Genomic DNA, 23,219 nt, shown 5'->3' on the forward strand with positions numbered 1-23,219 from the left:
GATCATTGTATTTACTAAAAAAAAACTTTTTTTTTAATGTATTTCTGACCAATTTTGATGGGGGACCTTATGCATATTGGGTAAATGTGAATAACTCTACACTACAGGTACTTCATGAATGCAACACCATCCAATATGCATGATAGAAGGGAAATTGACTTTTGATATTCTGCAATATGATTTTGCTTGCTTTTTCATTGAGCAATGCAACAGTAGATAGTTATCAAAATATAAATTATTGAATTCAAAGTGTTTAGGTAACAAACTAGGTTTCTGCCCAGTTTCGAACTGGGGACCTTTCGCGTGTGAGGCGAACGTGATAACCACTACACTACAGAAACTACATGGAAACAGCATCTCCCGCCATCCAATAAAAAATGATCTTTGACATACATTATGGCATTCTGAAATAAACTTTTTATATGATTGCATTTTTATTTGGCATTTCAACCAAAAATCCCTTGTTTTAAAATTCTAAAGATAACAGCATATTTCTGCCCAGTTTCGAACTGGGGACCTTTTGTGTTTTAGGCGAATGTGATAATCACTACAATACAGAAACTGACTTTTGAAGATCTCATCACTATGGAGTCGGGAAGTACCATTGGCAAACCGTTTTCTTAGAAAAAAAATTTCTAAACTTATTTTTCTATTTTCTAATAATTTCTATGCTATTTTTTCCACTTTGCATTTCAAGAGGACACATTCACTTATTAATAGTTCTGATCATTGTATTTAATAAAAAAATCTATTTTTAATGTATTTCTGACCAATTTTGAAGGGGAACCTTATGCATATTGGCTAAATGTGGATAATACTACACTAGAGGTACTTTATGAATGCAACACCATCCAATATGCAAGGTAGAAGGGAAATTGACTTTTGATATTCTGCAATATGATTTTTTGCTTGCTTTTTCATTAAGCAATGCAACAGTATATAGTTAGCAAAATATAAATTATTGAATTCAAAGTGTTTAGGTAACAAAATATGTTTCTGCCAATTTCGAACTGGGGACCTTTCACGTGTGAGGCAAACATGAAATCACTACACTACAAATACTACATGAAAAATTTGCGACCATCATCCAATAAAAAATGATCTTTGGCATTCAGTATGGCATGCTAAAATAAACTTTTTATCTGATTGTATTTTTATTGAGCATTTTACCCAAAAATTCATTGTTTTAAAATTCTAAAGCTAAAAAGATTGTTTCTGCCCAGTTTTGAACTGGGGACCTTTCGCATGTTAGGCAAACGTGATAACCACTACACTACAGAAACTGACTCTCGTGGATCCCATCACTATCTAGTCTGGAAGTACAAATGACACATGCTTTTCTTAGAAATATAATTTTTTCTAAACTTTTTTTCCTATTTTCTAATAATTTTGACGCTATTTTTCCACTTTGCTTTTCAAGAGGACACATTCACTTATTATCAATTCTGATCATTGTATTTTCTAAAAAAAATCTTTTTTTAATGTATTTCTGACCAATTTTGAAGGGAGACCTTATGCATATTGGGTAAATGTGAATAACTCTACACTACAGGTACTTCATGAATGCAACACCATCCAATATGCATGATAGAAGGGAAATTGACTTTTGATATTCTGTAATATGATTTTTGCTTGCTTTTTCATTGAGCAATGCAACAGTAGATAGTTATCAAAATATAAATTATTGAATTCAAAGTGTTTAGGTAACAAAATATGTTTCTGCCCAGTTTTGAACTGGGGACCTTTCGCGTGTGAGGCGAACATGATAACCACTACACTACAGAAACTACATGGAAACAGCATCTCCCGCCATCCAATAAAAAATGATCTTTGACATACATTATGGCATTCTGAAATAAACTTTTTATATGATTGCATTTTTATTTGGCATTTCAACCAAAAATCCCTTGTTTTAAAATACTAAAGATAACAGCATATTTCTGCCCAGTTTCGAACTGGGGACCTTTTGTGTTTTAGGCGAATGTGATAACCACTACAATACAGAAACTGACTTTTGAAGATCTCATCACTATGGAGTCGGGAAGTACCATTGGCAAACCGTTTTCTTAGAAAAAAATTTTCTAAACTTATTTTTCTATTTTCTAATAATTTCTATGCTATTTTTTCCACTTTGCATTTCAAGAGGACACATTCACTTATTAATAGTTCTGATCATTGTATTTATTAAAAAAATCTATTTTTAATGTATTTCTGACCAATTTTGAAGGGGAACCTTATGCATATTGGCTAAATGTGGATAATACTACACTAGAGGTACTTTATGAATGCAACACCATCCAATATGCAAGGTAGAAGGGAAATTGACTTTTGATATTTTGCAATATGATTTTTTGCTTGCTTTTTCATTAAGCAATGCAACAGTATATAGTTAGCAAAATATAAATTATTGAATTCAAAGTGTTTAGGTAACAAAATATGTTTCTGCCAATTTCGAACTGGGGACCTTTCACGTGTGAGGCAAACATGAAATCACTACACTACAAATACTACATGAAAAATTTGCGACCATCATCCAATAAAAAATGATCTTTGGCATTCAGTATGGCATGCTAAAATAAACTTTTTATCTGATTGTATTTTTATTGAGCATTTTACCCAAAAATTCATTGTTTTAAAATTCTAAAGCTAAAAAGATTGTTTCTGCCCAGTTTTGAACTGGGGACCTTTCGCATGTTAGGCAAACGTGATAACCACTACACTACAGAAACTGACTCTCGTGGATCCCATCACTATCTAGTCTGGAAGTACAAATGACACATGCTTTTCTTAGAAATATAATTTTTTCTAAACTTTTTTTCCTATTTTCTAATAATTTTGACGCTATTTTTCCACTTTGCTTTTCAAGAGGACACATTCACTTATTATCAATTCTGATCATTGTATTTTCTAAAAAAAATCTTTTTTTAATGTATTTCTGACCAATTTTGAAGGGAGACCTTATGCATATTGGGTAAATGTGAATAACTCTACACTACAGGTACTTCATGAATGCAACACCATCCAATATGCATGATAGAAGGGAAATTGACTTTTGATATTCTGCAATATGATTTTTGCTTGCTTTTTCATTGAGCAATGCAACAGTAGATAGTTATCAAAATATAAATTATTGAATTCAAAGTGTTTAGGTAACAAACTAGGTTTCTGCCCAGTTTCGAACTGGGGACCTTTCGCGTGTGAGGCGAACGTGATAACCACTACACTACAGAAACTACATGGAAACAGCATCTCCCGCCATCCAATAAAAAATGATCTTTGACATACATTATGGCATTCTGAAATAAACTTTTTATATGATTGCATTTTTATTTGGCATTTCAACCAAAAATCCCTTGTTTTAAAATTCTAAAGATAACAGCATATTTCTGCCCAGTTTCGAACTGGGGACCTTTTGTGTTTTAGGCGAATGTGATAATCACTACAATACAGAAACTGACTTTTGAAGATCTCATCACTATGGAGTCGGGAAGTACCATTGGCAAACCGTTTTCTTAGAAAAAAAATTTCTAAACTTATTTTTCTATTTTCTAATAATTTCTATGCTATTTTTTCCACTTTGCATTTCAAGAGGACACATTCACTTATTAATAGTTCTGATCATTGTATTTAATAAAAAAATCTATTTTTAATGTATTTCTGACCAATTTTGAAGGGGAACCTTATGCATATTGGCTAAATGTGGATAATACTACACTAGAGGTACTTTATGAATGCAACACCATCCAATATGCAAGGTAGAAGGGAAATTGACTTTTGATATTCTGCAATATGATTTTTTGCTTGCTTTTTCATTAAGCAATGCAACAGTATATAGTTAGCAAAATATAAATTATTGAATTCAAAGTGTTTAGGTAACAAAATATGTTTCTGCCAATTTCGAACTGGGGACCTTTCACGTGTGAGGCAAACATGAAATCACTACACTACAAATACTACATGAAAAATTTGCGACCATCATCCAATAAAAAATGATCTTTGGCATTCAGTATGGCATGCTAAAATAAACTTTTTATCTGATTGTATTTTTATTGAGCATTTTACCCAAAAATTCATTGTTTTAAAATTCTAAAGCTAAAAAGATTGTTTCTGCCCAGTTTTGAACTGGGGACCTTTCGCATGTTAGGCAAACGTGATAACCACTACACTACAGAAACTGACTCTCGTGGATCCCATCACTATCTAGTCTGGAAGTACAAATGACACATGCTTTTCTTAGAAATATAATTTTTTCTAAACTTTTTTTCCTATTTTCTAATAATTTTGACGCTATTTTTCCACTTTGCTTTTCAAGAGGACACATTCACTTATTATCAATTCTGATCATTGTATTTTCTAAAAAAAATCTTTTTTTAATGTATTTCTGACCAATTTTGAAGGGAGACCTTATGCATATTGGGTAAATGTGAATAACTCTACACTACAGGTACTTCATGAATGCAACACCATCCAATATGCATGATAGAAGGGAAATTGACTTTTGATATTCTGCAATATGATTTTTGCTTGCTTTTTCATTGAGCAATGCAACAGTAGATAGTTATCAAAATATAAATTATTGAATTCAAAGTGTTTAGGTAACAAAATATGTTTCTGCCCAGTTTTGAACTGGGGACCTTTCGCGTGTGAGGCGAACATGATAACCACTACACTACAGAAACTACATGGAAACAGCATCTCCCGCCATCCAATAAAAAATGATCTTTGACATACATTATGGCATTCTGAAATAAACTTTTTATATGATTGCATTTTTATTTGGCATTTCAACCAAAAATCCCTTGTTTTAAAATACTAAAGATAACAGCATATTTCTGCCCAGTTTCGAACTGGGGACCTTTTGTGTTTTAGGCGAATGTGATAACCACTACAATACAGAAACTGACTTTTGAAGATCTCATCACTATGGAGTCGGGAAGTACCATTGGCAAACCGTTTTCTTAGAAAAAAAAATTCTAAACTTATTTTTCTATTTTCTAATAATTTCTATGCTATTTTTTCCACTTTGCATTTCAAGAGGACACATTCACTTATTAATAGTTCTGATCATTGTATTTAATAAAAAAATCTATTTTTAATGTATTTCTGACCAATTTTGAAGGGGAACCTTATGCATATTGGCTAAATGTGAATAATACTACACTACAGGTACTTTATGAATGCAACACCATCCAATATGCATGGTAGAAGGGAAATTGACTTTTGATATTCTGCAATATGATTTTTTGCTTGCTTTTTCATTAAGCAATGCAACAGTATATAGTTATCAAAATATAAATTATTGAATTCAAAGTGTTTAGGTAACAAAATATGTTTCTGCCAATTTCGAACTGGGGACCTTTCACGTGTGAGGCAAACATGAAATCACTACACTACAGATACTACATGAAAAATTTGCGACCATCATCCAATAAAAAATGATCTTTGGCATTCAGTATGGCATGCTAAAATAAACTTTTTATCTGATTGTATTTTTATTGAGCATTTTACCCAAAAATTCATTGTTTTAAAATTCTAAAGCTAAAAGATTGTTTCTGCCCAGTTTCGAACTGGGGACCTTTCGTATGTTAGGCGAACGTGATAACCACTACACTACAGAAACTGACTCTTGTGGATCCCATCACTATCTAGTCTGGAAGTACAAATGACACATGCTTTTCTTAGAAATATAATTTTTTCTAAACTTTTTTCCTATTTTCTAATAATTTTGACGCTATTTTTCCACTTTGCATTTCAAGAGGACACATTCACTTATTATCAATTCTGATCATTGTATTTACTAAAAAAAAACTTTTTTTTTAATGTATTTCTGACCAATTTTGATGGGGGACCTTATGCATATTGGGTAAATGTGAATAACTCTACACTACAGGTACTTCATGAATGCAACACCATCCAATATGCATGATAGAAGGGAAATTGACTTTTGATATTCTGCAATATGATTTTGCTTGCTTTTTCATTGAGCAATGCAACAGTAGATAGTTATCAAAATATAAATTATTGAATTCAAAGTGTTTAGGTAACAAACTAGGTTTCTGCCCAGTTTCGAACTGGGGACCTTTCGCGTGTGAGGCGAACGTGATAACCACTACACTACAGAAACTACATGGAAACAGCATCTCCCGCCATCCAATAAAAAATGATCTTTGACATACATTATGGCATTCTGAAATAAACTTTTTATATGATTGCATTTTTATTTGGCATTTCAACCAAAAATCCCTTGTTTTAAAATTCTAAAGATAACAGCATATTTCTGCCCAGTTTCGAACTGGGGACCTTTTGTGTTTTAGGCGAATGTGATAATCACTACAATACAGAAACTGACTTTTGAAGATCTCATCACTATGGAGTCGGGAAGTACCATTGGCAAACCGTTTTCTTAGAAAAAAAATTTCTAAACTTATTTTTCTATTTTCTAATAATTTCTATGCTATTTTTTCCACTTTGCATTTCAAGAGGACACATTCACTTATTAATAGTTCTGATCATTGTATTTAATAAAAAAATCTATTTTTAATGTATTTCTGACCAATTTTGAAGGGGAACCTTATGCATATTGGCTAAATGTGGATAATACTACACTAGAGGTACTTTATGAATGCAACACCATCCAATATTCAAGGTAGAAGGGAAATTGACTTTTGATATTCTGCAATATGATTTTTTGCTTGCTTTTTCATTAAGCAATGCAACAGTATATAGTTAGCAAAATATAAATTATTGAATTCAAAGTGTTTAGGTAACAAAATATGTTTCTGCCAATTTCGAACTGGGGACCTTTCACGTGTGAGGCAAACATGAAATCACTACACTACAAATACTACATGAAAAATTTGCGACCATCATCCAATAAAAAATGATCTTTGGCATTCAGTATGGCATGCTAAAATAAACTTTTTATCTGATTGTATTTTTATTGAGCATTTTACCCAAAAATTCATTGTTTTAAAATTCTAAAGCTAAAAAGATTGTTTCTGCCCAGTTTTGAACTGGGGACCTTTCGCATGTTAGGCAAACGTGATAACCACTACACTACAGAAACTGACTCTCGTGGATCCCATCACTATCTAGTCTGGAAGTACAAATGACACATGCTTTTCTTAGAAATATAATTTTTTCTAAACTTTTTTTCCTATTTTCTAATAATTTTGACGCTATTTTTCCACTTTGCTTTTCAAGAGGACACATTCACTTATTATCAATTCTGATCATTGTATTTTCTAAAAAAAATCTTTTTTTAATGTATTTCTGACCAATTTTGAAGGGAGACCTTATGCATATTGGGTAAATGTGAATAACTCTACACTACAGGTACTTCATGAATGCAACACCATCCAATATGCATGATAGAAGGGAAATTGACTTTTGATATTCTGCAATATGATTTTTGCTTGCTTTTTCATTGAGCAATGCAACAGTAGATAGTTATCAAAATATAAATTATTGAATTCAAAGTGTTTAGGTAACAAAATATGTTTCTGCCCAGTTTTGAACTGGGGACCTTTCGCGTGTGAGGCGAACATGATAACCACTACACTACAGAAACTACATGGAAACAGCATCTCCCGCCATCCAATAAAAAATGATCTTTGACATACATTATGGCATTCTGAAATAAACTTTTTATATGATTGCATTTTTATTTGGCATTTCAACCAAAAATCCCTTGTTTTAAAATACTAAAGATAACAGCATATTTCTGCCCAGTTTCGAACTGGGGACCTTTTGTGTTTTAGGCGAATGTGATAACCACTACAATACAGAAACTGACTTTTGAAGATCTCATCACTATGGAGTCGGGAAGTACCATTGGCAAACCGTTTTCTTAGAAAAAAAATTTCTAAACTTATTTTTCTATTTTCTAATAATTTCTATGCTATTTTTTCCACTTTGCATTTCAAGAGGACACATTCACTTATTAATAGTTCTGATCATTGTATTTAATAAAAAAATCTATTTTTAATGTATTTCTGACCAATTTTGAAGGGGAACCTTATGCATATTGGCTAAATGTGAATAATACTACACTACAGGTACTTTATGAATGCAACACCATCCAATATGCATGGTAGAAGGGAAATTGACTTTTGATATTCTGCAATATGATTTTTTGCTTGCTTTTTCATTAAGCAATGCAACAGTATATAGTTATCAAAATATAAATTATTGAATTCAAAGTGTTTAGGTAACAAAATATGTTTCTGCCAATTTCGAACTGGGGACCTTTCACGTGTGAGGCAAACATGAAATCACTACACTACAGATACTACATGAAAAATTTGCGACCATCATCCAATAAAAAATGATCTTTGGCATTCAGTATGGCATGCTAAAATAAACTTTTTATCTGATTGTATTTTTATTGAGCATTTTACCCAAAAATTCATTGTTTTAAAATTCTAAAGCTAAAAGATTGTTTCTGCCCAGTTACAAACTGGGGACCTTTCGCATGTTAGGCGAATGTGATAACCACTACACTACAGAAACTGACTCTTGTGGATCCCATCACTATCTAGTCTGGAAGTTCAAATGACACATGCTTTTCTTAGAAATATAATTTTTTCTAAACTTTTTTTCCTATTTTCTAATAATTTTGACGCTATTTTTCCACTTTGCATTTCAAGAGGACACATTCACTTATTATCAATTCTGATCATTGTATTTACTAAAAAAATCTTTTTTTTAATGTATTTCTGACCAATTTTGACGGGGGAATTTATGCTTATTGGGTAAATGTGAATAACTCTACACTACAGGTACTTCATGAATGCAACACCATCCAATATGTATGATAGAAGGGAAATTGACTTTTGATATTCTGCAATATGATTTTTGCTTGCTTTTTCATTGAGCAATGCAACAGTAGATAGTTATCAAAATATAAATTATTGAATTCAAAGTGTTTAGGTAACAAAATATGTTTCTGCCCAGTTTCGAACTGGGGACCTTTCGCGTGTGAGGCGATCATGATAACCACTACACTACAGAAACTACATGGAAACAGCATCTCCCGCCATCCAATAAAAAATGATCTTTGACATACATTATGGCATTCTGAAATAAACTTTTTATATGATTGCATTTTTATTTGGCATTTCAACCAAAAATCCCTTGTTTTAAAATTCTAAAGATAACAGCATATTTCTGCCCAGTTTCGAACTGGGGACCTTTTGTGTTTTAGGCGAATGTGATAACCACTACAATACAGAAACTGACTTTTGAAGATCTCATCACTATGGAGTCGGGAAGTACCATTGGCAAACCGTTTTCTTAGAAAAAAAATTTCTAAACTTATTTTTCTATTTTCTAATAATTTCTATGCTATTTTTTCCACTTTGCATTTCAAGAGGACACATTCACTTATTAATAGTTCTGATCATTGTATTTAATAAAAAAATCTATTTTTAATGTATTTCTGACCAATTTTGAAGGGGAACCTTATGCATATTGGCTAAATGTGAATAATACTACACTACAGGTACTTTATGAATGCAACACCATCCAATATGCATGGTAGAAGGGAAATTGACTTTTGATATTCTGCAATATGATTTTTTGCTTGCTTTTTCATTAAGCAATGCAACAGTATATAGTTATCAAAATATAAATTATTGAATTCAAAGTGTTTAGGTAACAAAATATGTTTCTGCCAATTTCGAACTGGGGACCTTTCACGTGTGAGGCAAACATGAAATCACTACACTACAGATACTACATGAAAAATTTGCGACCATCATCCAATAAAAAATGATCTTTGGCATTCAGTATGGCATGCTAAAATAAACTTTTTATCTGATTGTATTTTTAATGAGCATTTTACCCAAAAATTCAGTGTTTTAAAATTCTAAAGCTAAAAGATTGTTTCTGCCCAGTTTTGAACTGGGGACCTTTCGCATGTTAGGCGAATGTGATAACCACTAGACTACAGAAACTGACTCTCGTGGATCCCATCACTATCTAGTCTGGAAGTACAAATGACACATGCTTTTCTTAGAAATATAATTTTTTCTAAACTTTTTTTCCTATTTTCTAATAATTTTGCCGCTATTTTTCCACTTTGCTTTTCAAGAGGACACATTCACTTATTATCAATTCTGATCATTGTATTTTCTAAAAAAATCTTTTTTTAATATATTTCTGACCAATTTTGAAGGGGGACCTTATGCATATTGGGTAAATGTGAATAACTCTACACTACAGGTACTTCATGAATGCAACACCATCCAATATGCATGATAGAAGGGAAATTGACTTTTGATATTCTGCAATATGATTTTTGCTTGCTTTTTCATTGAGAAATGCAACAGTAGATAGTTATCAAAATATAAATTATTGAATTCAAAGTGTTTAGGTAACAAAATATGCTTCTGCCCAGTTTCGAACTAGGGACCTTTAGCATGTGAGGTGAACGTGATAACCACTACACTACAGAAACTACATGGAAACAGCATCTCCCGCCATCCAATAAAAAATGATCTTTGACATACATTATGGCATTCTGAAATAAACTTTTTATATGATTGCATTTTTATTTGGCATTTCAACCAAAAATCCCTTGTTTTAAAATTCTAAAGATAACAGCATATTTCTGCCCAGTTTCGAACTGGGGACCTTTTGTGTTTTAGGCGAATGTGATAACCACTACAATACAGAAACTGACTTTTGAAGATCTCATCACTATGGAGTCGGGAAGTACCATTGGCAAACCGTTTTCTTAGAAAAAAAAATTCTAAACTTATTTTTCTATTTTCTAATAATTTCTATGCTATTTTTTCCACTTTGCATTTCAAGAGGACACATTCACTTATTAATAGTTCTGATCATTGTATTTAATAAAAAAATCTATTTTTAATGTATTTCTGACCAATTTTGAAGGGGAACCTTATGCATATTGGCTAAATGTGAATAATACTACACTACAGGTACTTTATGAATGCAACACCATCCAATATGCATGGTAGAAGGGAAATTGACTTTTGATATTCTGCAATATGATTTTTTGCTTGCTTTTTCATTAAGCAATGCAACAGTATATAGTTATCAAAATATAAATTATTGAATTCAAAGTGTTTAGGTAACAAAATATGTTTCTGCCAATTTCGAACTGGGGACCTTTCACGTGTGAGGCAAACATGAAATCACTACACTACAGATACTACATGAAAAATTTGCGACCATCATCCAATAAAAAATGATCTTTGGCATTCAGTATGGCATGCTAAAATAAACTTTTTATCTGATTGTATTTTTATTGAGCATTTTACCCAAAAATTCATTGTTTTAAAATTCTAAAGCTAAAAGATTGTTTCTGCCCAGTTTCGAACTGGGGACCTTTCGCATGTTAGGCGAATGTGATAACCACTACACTACAGAAACTGACTCTCGTGGATCCCATCACTATCTAGTCTGGAAGTACAAATGACACATGCTTTTCTTAGAAATATAATTTTTTCTAAACTTTTTTTCCTATTTTCTAATAATTTTGACGCTATTTTTCCACTTTGCATTTCAAGAGGACACATTCACTTATTATCAATTCTGATCATTGTATTTACTAAAAAAATCTTTTTTTTAATGTATTTCTGACCAATTTTGACGGGGGAATTTATGCATATTGGGTAAATGTGAATAACTCTACACTACAGGTACTTCATGAATGCAACACCATCCAATATGCATGATAGAAGGGAAATTGACTTTTGATATTCTGCAATATGATTTTTGCTTGCTTTTTCATTGAGCAATGCAACAGTAGATAGTTATCAAAATATAAATTATTGAATTCAAAGTGTTTAGGTAACAAAATATGTTTCTGCCCAGTTTCGAACTGGGGACCTTTCGCGTGTGAGGCGATCATGATAACCACTACACTACAGAAACTACATGGAAACAGCATCTCCCGCCATCCAATAAAAAATGATCTTTGACATACATTATGGCATTCTGAAATAAACTTTTTATATGATTGCATTTTTATTTGGCATTTCAACCAAAAATCCCTTGTTTTAAAATTCTAAAGATAACAGCATATTTCTGCCCAGTTTCGAACTGGGGACCTTTTGTGTTTTAGGCGAATGTGATAACCACTACAATACAGAAACTGACTTTTGAAGATCTCATCACTATGGAGTCGGGAAGTACCATTGGCAAACCGTTTTCTTAGAAAAAAAATTTCTAAACTTATTTTTCTATTTTCTAATAATTTCTATGCTATTTTTTCCACTTTGCATTTCAAGAGGACACATTCACTTATTAATAGTTCTGATCATTGTATTTAATAAAAAAATCTATTTTTAATGTATTTCTGACCAATTTTGAAGGGGAACCTTATGCATATTGGCTAAATGTGAATAATACTACACTACAGGTACTTTATGAATGCAACACCATCCAATATGCATGGTAGAAGGGAAATTGACTTTTGATATTCTGCAATATGATTTTTTGCTTGCTTTTTCATTAAGCAATGCAACAGTATATAGTTATCAAAATATAAATTATTGAATTCAAAGTGTTTAGGTAACAAAATATGTTTCTGCCAATTTCGAACTGGGGACCTTTCACGTGTGAGGCAAACATGAAATCACTACACTACAGATACTACATGAAAAATTTGCGACCATCATCCAATAAAAAATGATCTTTGGCATTCAGTATGGCATGCTAAAATAAACTTTTTATCTGATTGTATTTTTATTGAGCATTTTACCCAAAAATTCATTGTTTTAAAATTCTAAAGCTAAAAGATTGTTTCTGCCCAGTTACGAACTGGGGACCTTTCGCATGTTAGGCGAATGTGATAACCACTACACTACAGAAACTGACTCTCGTGATCCCATCACTATTTAGTCTGGAAGTACAAATGACACATGCTTTTCTTAGAAATATAATTTTTTCTAAACTTTTTTTCCTATTTTCTAATAATTTTGACGCTATTTTTCCACTTTGCATTTCAAGAGGACACATTCACTTATTATCAATTCTGATCATTGTATTTACTAAAAAAATCTTTTTTTTAATGTATTTCTGACCAATTTTGACGGGGGAATTTATGCTTATTGGGTAAATGTGAATAACTCTACACTACAGGTACTTCATGAATGCAACACCATCCAATATGTATGATAGAAGGGACATTGACTTTTGATATTCTGCAATATGATTTTTGCTTGCTTTTTCATTGAGCAATGCAACAGTAGATAGTTATCAAAATATAAATTATTGAATTCAAAGTGTTTAGGTAACAAAATATGTTTCTGCCCAGTTTCGAACTGGGGACCTTTCACGTGTGAGGCGATCATGATAACCACTACACTACAGAAACTACATGGAAACAGCATCTCCCGCCATCCAATAAAAAATGATCTTTGAGATACATTATGGCATTCTGAAATAAACTTTTTATATGATTGCATTTTTATTTGGCATTTCAACCAAAAATCCCTTGTTTTAAAATTCTAAAGATAGCATATTTCTGCCCAGTTTCGAACTGGGGACCTTTTGTGTTTTAGGCGAATGTGATAACCACTACAATACAGAAACTGACTTTTGAAGATCTCATCACTATGGAGTCGGGAAGTACCATTGGCAAACCGTTTTCTTAGAAAAAAAATTTCTAAACTTATTTTTCTATTTTCTAATAATTTCTATGCTATTTTTTCCACTTTGCATTTCAAGAGGACACATTCACTTATTAATAGTTCTGATCATTGTATTTAATAAAAAAATCTATTTTTAATGTATTTCTGACCAATTTTGAAGGGGAACCTTATGCATATTGGCTAAATGTGAATAATACTACACTACAGGTACTTTATGAATGCAACACCATCCAATATGCATGGTAGAAGGTAAATTGACTTTTGATATTCTGCAATATGATTTTTTGCTTGCTTTTTCATTAAGCAATGCAACAGTATATAGTTATCAAAATATAAATTATTGAATTCAAAGTGTTTAGGTAACAAAATATGTTTCTGCCAATTTCGAACTGGGGACCTTTCACGTGTGAGGCAAACATGAAATCACTACACTACAGATACTACATGAAAAATTTGCGACCATCATCCAATAAAAAATGATCTTTGGCATTCAGTATGGCATGCTAAAATAAACTTTTTATCTGATTGTATTTTTAATGAGCATTTTACCAAAAAAATCAGTGTTTTAAAATTCTAAAGCTAAAAGATTGTTTCTGCCCAGTTTTGAACTGGGGACCTTTCGCATGTTAGGCGAATGTGATAACCACTAGACTACAGAAACTGACTCTCGTGGATCCCATCACTATCTAGTCTGGAAGTACAAATGACACATGCTTTTCTTAGAAATATAATTTTTTCTAAACTTTTTTTCCTATTTTCTAATAATTTTGCCGCTATTTTTCCACTTTGCTTTTCAAGAGGACACATTCACTTATTATCAATTCTGATCATTGTATTTACTAAAAAAACCTTTTTTTAATATATTTCTGACCAATTTTGAAGGGGGACCTTATGCATATTGGGTAAATGTGAATAACTCTACACTACAGGTACTTCATGAATGCAACACCATCCAATATGCATGATAGAAGGGAAATTGACTTTTGATATTCTGCAATATGATTTTTGCTTGCTTTTTCATTGAGAAATGCAACAGTAGATAGTTATCAAAATATAAATTATTGAATTCAAAGTGTTTAGGTAACAAAATATGTTTCTGCCCAGTTTCGAACTAGGGACCTTTCGCATGTGAGGCGAACGTGATAACCACTACACTACAGAAACTACATGGAAACAGCATCTCCCGCCATCCAATAAAAAATGATCTTTGACATACATTATGGCATTCTGAAATAAACTTTTTATATGATTGCATTTTTATTTGGCATTTCAACCAAAAATCCCTTGTTTTAAAATTCTAAAGATAACAGCATATTTCTGCCCAGTTTCGAACTGGGGACCTTTTGTGTTTTAGGCGAATGTGATAACCACTACAATACAGAAACTGACTTTTGAAGATCTCATCACTATGGAGTCGGGAAGTACCATTGGCAAACCGTTTTCTTAGAAAAAAAAATTCTAAACTTATTTTTCTATTTTCTAATAATTTCTATGCTATTTTTTCCACTTTGCATTTCAAGAGGACACATTCACTTATTAATAGTTCTGATCATTGTATTTAATAAAAAAATCTATTTTTAATGTATTTCTGACCAATTTTGAAGGGGAACCTTATGCATATTGGCTAAATGTGAATAATACTACACTACAGGTACTTTATGAATGCAACACCATCCAATATGCATGGTAGAAGGGAAATTGACTTTTGATATTCTGCAATATGATTTTTTGCTTGCTTTTTCATTAAGCAATGCAACAGTATATAGTTATCAAAATATAAATTATTGAATTCAAAGTGTTTAGGTAACAAAATATGTTTCTGCCAATTTCGAACTGGGGACCTTTCACGTGTGAGGCAAACATGAAATCACTACACTACAGATACTACATGAAAAATTTGCGACCATCATCCAATAAAAAATGATCTTTGGCATTCAGTATGGCATGCTAAAATAAACTTTTTATCTGATTGTATTTTTATTGAGCATTTTACCCAAAAATTCATTGTTTTAAAATTCTAAAGCTAAAAGATTGTTTCTGCCCAGTTTCGAACTGGGGACCTTTCGCATGTTAGGCGAACGTGATAACCACTACACTACAGAAACTGACTCTCGTAGAACCCATCACTATCTAGTCTGGAAGTACAAATGACACATGCTTTTCTTAGAAATATAATTTTTTCTAAACTTTTTTACCTATTTTCTAATAATTTTGACGCTATTTTTCCACTTTGCTTTTCAAGAGGACACATTCACTTATTATCAATTCTGATCATTGTATTTTCTAAAAAAATCTTTTTTTAATATATTTCTGACCAATTTTGAAGGAGGACCTTATGCATATTGGGTAAATGTGAATAACTCTACACTACAGGTACTTCATGAATGCAACACCATCCAATATGCATGATAGAAGGGAAATTGACTTTTGATATTCTGCAATATGATTTTTGCTTGCTTTTTCATTGAGAAATGCAACAGTAGATAGTTATCAAAATATAAATTATTGAATTCAAAGTGTTTAGGTAACAAAATATGTTTCTGCCCAGTTTCGAACTAGGGACCTTTCGCGTGTGAGGCGAACGTGATAACCACTACACTACAGAAACTACATGGAAACAGCATCTCCCGCCATCCAATAAAAAATGATCTTTGACATACATTATGGCATTCTGAAATAAACTTTTTATATGATTGCATTTTTATTTGGCATTTCAACCAAAAATCCCTTGTTTTAAAATTCTAAAGATAACAGCATATTTCTGCCCAGTTTCAAACTGGGGACCTTTTGTGTTTTAGGCGAATGTGATAACCACTACAATACAGAAACTGACTTTTGAAGATCTCATCACTATGGAGTCGGGAAGTACCATTGGCAAACCGTTTTCTTAGAAAAAAAAATTCTAAACTTATTTTTCTATTTTCTAATAATTTCTATGCTATTTTTTCCACTTTGCATTTCAAGAGGACACATTCACTTATTAATAGTTTTGATCATTGTATTTAATAAAAAAATCTATTTTTAATGTATTTCTGACCAATTTTGAAGGGGAACCTTATGCATATTGGCTAAATGTGAATAATACTACACTACAGGTACTTTATGAATGCAACACCATCCAATATGCATGGTAGAAGGGAAATTGACTTTTGATACTCTGCAATATGATTTTTTGCTTGCTTTTTCATTAAGCAATGCAACAGTATATAGTTAGCAAAATATAAATTATTGAATTCAAAGTGTTTAGGTAACAAAATATGTTTCTGCCAATTTCGAACTGGGGACCTTTCACGTGTGAGGCAAACATGAAATCACTACACTACAGATACTACATGAAAAATTTGCGACCATCATCCAATAAAAAATGATCTTTGGCATTCAGTATGGCATGCTAAAATAAACTTTTTATCTGATTGTATTTTTATTGAGCATTTTACCCAAAAATTCATTGTTTTAAAATTCTAAAGCTAAAAGATTGTTTCTGCCCAGTTTCGAACTGGGGACCTTTCGCATGTTAGGCGAACGTGATAACCACTACACTACAGAAATTGACTCTCGTGGATCCCATCACTATCTAGTCTGGAAGTACAAATGACACATGCTTTTCTTAGAAATATAATTTTTTCTAAACTTTTTTTCCTATTTTCTAATAATTTTGACGCTATTTTTCCACTTTGCATTTCAAGAGGACACATTCACTTATTATCAATTCTGATCATTGTATTTACTAAAAAAATCTTTTTTTTAATGTATTTCTGACCAATTTTGACGGGGGACCTTATGCATATTGGGTAAATGTGAATAACTCTACACTACAGGTACTTCATGAATGCAACACCATCCAATATGCATGATAGAAGGGAAATTGACTTTTGATATTCTGCAATATGATTTTTGCTTGCTTTTTCATTGAGCAATGCAACAGTAGATAGTTATCAAAATATAAATTATTGAATTCAAAGTGTTTAGGTAACAAAATATGTTTCTGCCCAGTTTCGAACTGGGGACCTTTCGCGTGTGAGGCGAACATGATAACCACTACACTACAGAAACTACATGGAAACTGCATCTCCCGCCATCCAATAAAAAATGATCTTTGACATACATTATGGCATTCTGAAATAAACTTTTTATATGATTGCATTTTTATTTGGCATTTCAACCAAAAATCCCTTGTTTTAAAATACTAAAGATAACAGCATATTTCTGCCCAGTTTCGAACTGGGGACCTTTTGTGTTTTAGGCGAATGTGATAACCACTACAATACAGAAACTGACTTTTGAAGATCTCATCACTATGGAGTCGGGAAGTACCATTGGCAAGCCGTTTTCTTAGAAAAAAAAATTCTAAACTTATTTTTCTATTTTCTAATAATTTCTATGCTATTTTTTCCACTTTGCATCTCAAGAGGACACATTCACTTATTAATAGTTCTGATCATTGTATTTAATAAAAAAATCTATTTTTAATGTATTTCTGACCAATTTTGAAGGGGAACCTTATGCATATTGGCTAAATGTGAATAATACTACACTACAGGTACTTTATGAATGCAACACCATCCAATATGCATGGTAGAAGGGAAATTGACTTTTGATATTCTGCAATATGATTTTTTGCTTGCTTTTTCATTAAGCAATGCAACAGTATATAGTTATCAAAATATAAATTATTGAATTCAAAGTGTTTAGGTAACAAAATATGTTTCTGCCAATTTCGAACTGGGGACCTTTCACGTGTGAGGCAAACATGAAATCACTACACTACAGATACTACATGAAAAATTTGCGACCATCATCCAATAAAAAATGATCTTTGGCATTCAGTATGGCATGCTAAAATAAACTTTTAATCTGATTGTATTTTTATTGAGCATTTTACCCAAAAATTCATTGTTTTAAAATTCTAAAGCTAAAAGATTGTTTCTGCCCAGTTTCGAACTGGGGACCTTTCGCATGTTAGGCGAATGTGATAACCACTAGACTACAGAAACTGACTCTCGTGGATCCCATCACTATCTAGTCTGGAAGTACAAATGACACATGCTTTTCTTAGAAATATAATTTTTTCTAAACTTTTTTTCCTATTTTCTAATAATTTTGACGCTATTTTTCCACTTTGCATTTCAAGAGGACACATTCACTTATTATCAATTCTGATCATTGTATTTACTAAAAAAATCTTTTTTTAATGTATTTCTGACCAATTTTGACGGGGGACCTTATGCATATTGGGTAAATGTGAATAACTACACTACAGGTACTTCATGAATGCAACACCATCCAATATGCATGATAGAAGGGAAATTGACTTTTGATATTCTGCAATATGATTTTTGCTTGCTTTTTCATTGAGCAATGCAACAGTAGATAGTTATCAAAATATAAATTATTGAATTCAAAGTGTTTAGGTAACAAAATATGTTTCTGCCCAGTTTCGAACTGGGGACCTTTCGCGTGTGAGGCGAACATGATAACCACTACACTACAGAAACTACATGGAAACTGCATCTCCCGCCATCCAATAAAAAATGATCTTTGACATACATTATGGCATTCTGAAATAAACTTTTTATATGATTGCATTTTTATTTGGCATTTCAACCAAAAATCCCTTGTTTTAAAATACTAAAGATAACAGCATATTTCTGCCCAGTTTCGAACTGGGGACCTTTTGTGTTTTAGGCGAATGTGATAACCACTACAATACAGAAACTGACTTTTGAAGATCTCATCACTATGGAGTCGGGAAGTACCATTGGCAAACCGTTTTCTTAGAAAAAAAAATTCTAAACTTATTTTTCTATTTTCTAATAATTTCTATGCTATTTTTTCCACTTTGCATCTCAAGAGGACACATTCACTTATTAATAGTTCTGATCATTGTATTTAATAAAAAAATCTATTTTTAATGTATTTCTGACCAATTTTGAAGGGGAACCTTATGCATATTGGCTAAATGTGAATAATACTACACTACAGGTACTTTATGAATGCAACACCATCCAATATGCATGGTAGAAGGGAAATTGACTTTTGATATTCTGCAATATGATTTTTTGCTTGCTTTTTCATTAAGCAATGCAACAGTATATAGTTATCAAAATATAAATTATTGAATTCAAAGTGTTTAGGTAACAAAATATGTTTCTGCCAATTTCGAACTGGGGACCTTTCACGTGTGAGGCAAACATGAAATCACTACACTACAGATACTACATGAAAAATTTGCGACCATCATCCAATAAAAAATGATCTTTGGCATTCAGTATGGCATGCTAAAATAAACTTTTAATCTGATTGTATTTTTATTGAGCATTTTACCCAAAAATTCATTGTTTTAAAATTCTAAAGCTAAAAGATTGTTTCTGCCCAGTTTCGAACTGGGGACCTTTCGCATGTTAGGCGAATGTGATAACCACTAGACTACAGAAACTGACTCTCGTGGATCCCATCACTATCTAGTCTGGAAGTACAAATGACACATGCTTTTCTTAGAAATATAATTTTTTCTAAACTTTTTTTCCTATTTTCTAATAATTTTGACGCTATTTTTCCACTTTGCATTTCAAGAGGACACATTCACTTATTATCAATTCTGATCATTGTATTTACTAAAAAAATCTTTTTTTAATGTATTTCTGACCAATTTTGACGGGGGACCTTATGCATATTGGGTAAATGTGAATAACTCTACACTACAGGTACTTCATGAATGCAACACCATCCAATATGCATGATAGAAGGGAAATTGACTTTTGATATTCTGCAATATGATTTTTGCTTGCTTTTTCATTGAGCAATGCAACAGTAGATAGTTATCAAAATATAAATTATTGAATTCAAAGTGTTTAGGTAACAAAATATGTTTCTGCCCAGTTTCGAACTGGGGACCTTTCGCGTGTGAGGCGAACATGATAACCACTACACTACAGAAACTACATGGAAACAGCATCTCCCGCCATCCAATAAAAAATGATCTTTGACATACATTATGGCATTCTGAAATAAACTTTTTATATGATTGCATTTTTATTTGGCATTTCAACCAAAAATCCCTTGTTTTAAAATACTAAAGATAACAGCATATTTCTGCCCAGTTTCGAACTGGGGACCTTTTGTGTTTTAGGCGAATGTGATAACCACTACAATACAGAAACTGACTTTTGAAGATCTCATCACTATGGAGTCGGGAAGTACCATTGGCAAACCGTTTTCTTAGAAAAAAAATTTCTAAACTTATTTTTCTATTTTCTAATAATTTCTATGCTATTTTTTCCACTTTGCATCTCAAGAGGACAAATTCACTTATTAATAGTTCTGATCATTGTATTTAATAAAAAAATCTATTTTTAATGTATTTCTGACCAATTTTGAAGGGGAACCTTATGCATATTGGCTAAATGTGAATAATACTACACTACAGGTACTTTATGAATGCAACACCATCCAATATGCATGGTAGAAGGGAAATTGACTTTTGATATTCTGCAATATGATTTTTTGCTTGCTTTTTCATTAAGCAATGCAACAGTATATAGTTATCAAAATATAAATTATTGAATTCAAAGTGTTTAGGTAACAAAATATGTTTCTGCCAATTTCGAACTGGGGACCTTTCACGTGTGAGGCAAACATGAAATCACTACACTACAGATACTACATGAAAAATTTGCGACCATCATCCAATAAAAAATGATCTTTGGCATTCAGTATGGCATGCTAAAATAAACTTTTTTTCTGATTGTATTTTTATTGAGCATTTTACCCAAAAATTCATTGTTTTAAAATTCTAAAGCTAAAAGATTGTTTCTGCCCAGTTTCGAACTGGGGACCTTTCGCATGTTAGGCGAATGTGATAACCACTACACTACAGAAACTGACTCTCGTGGATCCCATCACTATCTAGTCTGGAAGTACAAATGACACATGCTTTTCTTAGAAATATAATTTTTTCTAAACTTTTTTTCCTATTTTCTAATAATTTTGACGCTATTTTTCCACTTTGCATTTCAAGAGGACACATTCACTTATTATCAATTCTGATCATTGTATTTACTAAAAAAATCTTTTTTTTTATGTATTTCTGACCAATTTTGACGGGGGAATTTATGCATATTGGGTAAATGTGAATAACTCTACACTACAGGTACTTCATGAATGCAACACCATCCAATATGCATGATAGAAGGGAAATTGACTTTTGATATTCTGCAATATGATTTTTGCTTGCTTTTTCATTGAGCAATGCAACAGTAGATAGTTATCAAAATATAAATTATTGAATTCAAAGTGTTTAGGTAACAAAATATGTTTCTGCCCAGTTTCGAACTGGGGACCTTTCGCGTGTGAGGCGATCATGATAACCACTACACTACAGAAACTACATGGAAACAGCATCTCCCGCCATCCAATAAAAAATGATCTTTGACATACATTATGGCATTCTGAAATAAACTTTTTATATGATTGCATTTTTATTTGGCATTTCAACCAAAAATCCCTTGTTTTAAAATTCTAAAGATAACAGCATATTTCTGCCCAGTTTCGAACTGGGGACCTTTTGTGTTTTAGGCGAATGTGATAACCACTACAATACAGAAACTGACTTTTGAAGATCTCATCACTATGGAGTCGGGAAGTACCATTGGCAAACCGTTTTCTTAGAAAAAAAATTTCTAAACTTATTTTTCTATTTTCTAATAATTTCTATGCTATTTTTTCCACTTTGCATTTCAAGAGGACACATTCACTTATTAATAGTTCTGATCATTGTATTTAATAAAAAAATCTATTTTTAATGTATTTCTGACCAATTTTGAAGGGGAACCTTATGCATATTGGCTAAATGTGAATAATACTACACTACAGGTACTTTATGAATGCAACACCATCCAATATGCATGGTAGAAGGGAAATTGACTTTTGATATTCTGCAATATGATTTTTTGCTTGCTTTTTCATTAAGCAATGCAACAGTATATAGTTATCAAAATATAAATTATTGAATTCAAAGTGTTTAGGTAACAAAATATGTTTCTGCCAATTTCGAACTGGGGACCTTTCACGTGTGAGGCAAACATGAAATCACTACACTACAGATACTACATGAAAAATTTGCGACCATCATCCAATAAAAAATGATCTTTGGCATTCAGTATGGCATGCTAAAATAAACTTTTTATCTGATTGTATTTTTATTGAGCATTTTACCCAAAAATTCATTGTTTTAAAATTCTAAAGCTAAAAGATTGTTTCTGCCCAGTTTCGAACTGGGGACTTTTCGCATGTTAGGCGAATGTGATAACCACTACACTACAGAAACTGACTCTCGTGGATCCCATCACTATCTAGTCTGGAAGTACAAATGACACATGCTTTTCTTAGAAATATAATTTTTTCTAAACACTTTGAATTCAATAATTTATATTTTGATAACTATCTACTGTTGCATTGCTCAATGAAAAAGCAAGCAAAAATCATATTGCAGAATATCAAAAGTCAATTTCCCTTCTATTTTTAATGTATTTCTGACCAATTTTGAAGGGGAACCTTATGCATATTGGCTAAATGTGAATAATACTACACTACAGG

The 23,219-nt window shown here is 31.9% G+C and overlaps 32 non-coding genes across 32 annotated transcripts; all 32 read right to left on the reverse strand.

Moving 5' to 3' along the window:
- Positions 1-268: 268 nt before the first annotated feature.
- Positions 269-341, reverse strand: TRNAV-CAC (transfer RNA valine (anticodon CAC)). The gene has a single exon. It is a non-coding gene; the product is annotated as a tRNA-Val (tRNA).
- An 869-nt stretch (positions 342-1,210) lies between these two features.
- On the reverse strand, positions 1,211-1,283 carry TRNAV-AAC (transfer RNA valine (anticodon AAC)). Its single transcript has one exon. It is a non-coding gene; the product is annotated as a tRNA-Val (tRNA).
- A 431-nt stretch (positions 1,284-1,714) lies between these two features.
- Positions 1,715-1,787, reverse strand: TRNAV-CAC (transfer RNA valine (anticodon CAC)). Its single transcript has one exon. It is a non-coding gene; the product is annotated as a tRNA-Val (tRNA).
- An 869-nt stretch (positions 1,788-2,656) lies between these two features.
- Positions 2,657-2,729, reverse strand: TRNAV-AAC (transfer RNA valine (anticodon AAC)). Its single transcript has one exon. It is a non-coding gene; the product is annotated as a tRNA-Val (tRNA).
- Positions 2,730-3,160: 431 nt separating this feature from the next.
- On the reverse strand, positions 3,161-3,233 carry TRNAV-CAC (transfer RNA valine (anticodon CAC)). The gene has a single exon. It is a non-coding gene; the product is annotated as a tRNA-Val (tRNA).
- An 869-nt stretch (positions 3,234-4,102) lies between these two features.
- TRNAV-AAC (transfer RNA valine (anticodon AAC)) lies at positions 4,103-4,175 on the reverse strand. Its single transcript has one exon. It is a non-coding gene; the product is annotated as a tRNA-Val (tRNA).
- A 431-nt stretch (positions 4,176-4,606) lies between these two features.
- TRNAV-CAC (transfer RNA valine (anticodon CAC)) lies at positions 4,607-4,679 on the reverse strand. The gene has a single exon. It is a non-coding gene; the product is annotated as a tRNA-Val (tRNA).
- An 868-nt stretch (positions 4,680-5,547) lies between these two features.
- TRNAV-AAC (transfer RNA valine (anticodon AAC)) lies at positions 5,548-5,620 on the reverse strand. Its single transcript has one exon. It is a non-coding gene; the product is annotated as a tRNA-Val (tRNA).
- A 431-nt stretch (positions 5,621-6,051) lies between these two features.
- On the reverse strand, positions 6,052-6,124 carry TRNAV-CAC (transfer RNA valine (anticodon CAC)). The gene has a single exon. It is a non-coding gene; the product is annotated as a tRNA-Val (tRNA).
- An 869-nt stretch (positions 6,125-6,993) lies between these two features.
- On the reverse strand, positions 6,994-7,066 carry TRNAV-AAC (transfer RNA valine (anticodon AAC)). Its single transcript has one exon. It is a non-coding gene; the product is annotated as a tRNA-Val (tRNA).
- Positions 7,067-7,497: 431 nt separating this feature from the next.
- On the reverse strand, positions 7,498-7,570 carry TRNAV-CAC (transfer RNA valine (anticodon CAC)). The gene has a single exon. It is a non-coding gene; the product is annotated as a tRNA-Val (tRNA).
- An 868-nt stretch (positions 7,571-8,438) lies between these two features.
- On the reverse strand, positions 8,439-8,511 carry TRNAV-AAC (transfer RNA valine (anticodon AAC)). Its single transcript has one exon. It is a non-coding gene; the product is annotated as a tRNA-Val (tRNA).
- Positions 8,512-8,942: 431 nt separating this feature from the next.
- On the reverse strand, positions 8,943-9,015 carry TRNAV-CAC (transfer RNA valine (anticodon CAC)). Its single transcript has one exon. It is a non-coding gene; the product is annotated as a tRNA-Val (tRNA).
- An 868-nt stretch (positions 9,016-9,883) lies between these two features.
- On the reverse strand, positions 9,884-9,956 carry TRNAV-AAC (transfer RNA valine (anticodon AAC)). Its single transcript has one exon. It is a non-coding gene; the product is annotated as a tRNA-Val (tRNA).
- A 430-nt stretch (positions 9,957-10,386) lies between these two features.
- Positions 10,387-10,459, reverse strand: TRNAV-CAC (transfer RNA valine (anticodon CAC)). Its single transcript has one exon. It is a non-coding gene; the product is annotated as a tRNA-Val (tRNA).
- Positions 10,460-11,327: 868 nt separating this feature from the next.
- On the reverse strand, positions 11,328-11,400 carry TRNAV-AAC (transfer RNA valine (anticodon AAC)). The gene has a single exon. It is a non-coding gene; the product is annotated as a tRNA-Val (tRNA).
- Positions 11,401-11,831: 431 nt separating this feature from the next.
- TRNAV-CAC (transfer RNA valine (anticodon CAC)) lies at positions 11,832-11,904 on the reverse strand. Its single transcript has one exon. It is a non-coding gene; the product is annotated as a tRNA-Val (tRNA).
- An 868-nt stretch (positions 11,905-12,772) lies between these two features.
- Positions 12,773-12,845, reverse strand: TRNAV-AAC (transfer RNA valine (anticodon AAC)). Its single transcript has one exon. It is a non-coding gene; the product is annotated as a tRNA-Val (tRNA).
- Positions 12,846-13,275: 430 nt separating this feature from the next.
- TRNAV-CAC (transfer RNA valine (anticodon CAC)) lies at positions 13,276-13,348 on the reverse strand. The gene has a single exon. It is a non-coding gene; the product is annotated as a tRNA-Val (tRNA).
- Positions 13,349-14,213: 865 nt separating this feature from the next.
- On the reverse strand, positions 14,214-14,286 carry TRNAV-AAC (transfer RNA valine (anticodon AAC)). The gene has a single exon. It is a non-coding gene; the product is annotated as a tRNA-Val (tRNA).
- A 430-nt stretch (positions 14,287-14,716) lies between these two features.
- On the reverse strand, positions 14,717-14,789 carry TRNAV-CAC (transfer RNA valine (anticodon CAC)). Its single transcript has one exon. It is a non-coding gene; the product is annotated as a tRNA-Val (tRNA).
- Positions 14,790-15,657: 868 nt separating this feature from the next.
- TRNAV-AAC (transfer RNA valine (anticodon AAC)) lies at positions 15,658-15,730 on the reverse strand. Its single transcript has one exon. It is a non-coding gene; the product is annotated as a tRNA-Val (tRNA).
- Positions 15,731-16,160: 430 nt separating this feature from the next.
- TRNAV-CAC (transfer RNA valine (anticodon CAC)) lies at positions 16,161-16,233 on the reverse strand. Its single transcript has one exon. It is a non-coding gene; the product is annotated as a tRNA-Val (tRNA).
- Positions 16,234-17,101: 868 nt separating this feature from the next.
- Positions 17,102-17,174, reverse strand: TRNAV-AAC (transfer RNA valine (anticodon AAC)). The gene has a single exon. It is a non-coding gene; the product is annotated as a tRNA-Val (tRNA).
- A 431-nt stretch (positions 17,175-17,605) lies between these two features.
- On the reverse strand, positions 17,606-17,678 carry TRNAV-CAC (transfer RNA valine (anticodon CAC)). The gene has a single exon. It is a non-coding gene; the product is annotated as a tRNA-Val (tRNA).
- Positions 17,679-18,546: 868 nt separating this feature from the next.
- On the reverse strand, positions 18,547-18,619 carry TRNAV-AAC (transfer RNA valine (anticodon AAC)). The gene has a single exon. It is a non-coding gene; the product is annotated as a tRNA-Val (tRNA).
- Positions 18,620-19,047: 428 nt separating this feature from the next.
- TRNAV-CAC (transfer RNA valine (anticodon CAC)) lies at positions 19,048-19,120 on the reverse strand. The gene has a single exon. It is a non-coding gene; the product is annotated as a tRNA-Val (tRNA).
- Positions 19,121-19,988: 868 nt separating this feature from the next.
- TRNAV-AAC (transfer RNA valine (anticodon AAC)) lies at positions 19,989-20,061 on the reverse strand. Its single transcript has one exon. It is a non-coding gene; the product is annotated as a tRNA-Val (tRNA).
- Positions 20,062-20,491: 430 nt separating this feature from the next.
- TRNAV-CAC (transfer RNA valine (anticodon CAC)) lies at positions 20,492-20,564 on the reverse strand. The gene has a single exon. It is a non-coding gene; the product is annotated as a tRNA-Val (tRNA).
- An 868-nt stretch (positions 20,565-21,432) lies between these two features.
- TRNAV-AAC (transfer RNA valine (anticodon AAC)) lies at positions 21,433-21,505 on the reverse strand. Its single transcript has one exon. It is a non-coding gene; the product is annotated as a tRNA-Val (tRNA).
- Positions 21,506-21,936: 431 nt separating this feature from the next.
- TRNAV-CAC (transfer RNA valine (anticodon CAC)) lies at positions 21,937-22,009 on the reverse strand. The gene has a single exon. It is a non-coding gene; the product is annotated as a tRNA-Val (tRNA).
- An 868-nt stretch (positions 22,010-22,877) lies between these two features.
- TRNAV-AAC (transfer RNA valine (anticodon AAC)) lies at positions 22,878-22,950 on the reverse strand. The gene has a single exon. It is a non-coding gene; the product is annotated as a tRNA-Val (tRNA).
- Positions 22,951-23,219: the final 269 nt, after the last annotated feature.

The sequence above is a fragment of the Pseudophryne corroboree genome, chromosome 4, assembly GCF_028390025.1.
Source record: "Pseudophryne corroboree isolate aPseCor3 chromosome 4, aPseCor3.hap2, whole genome shotgun sequence".
In the NCBI taxonomy this organism is placed as follows: domain Eukaryota; kingdom Metazoa; phylum Chordata; class Amphibia; order Anura; family Myobatrachidae; genus Pseudophryne; species Pseudophryne corroboree.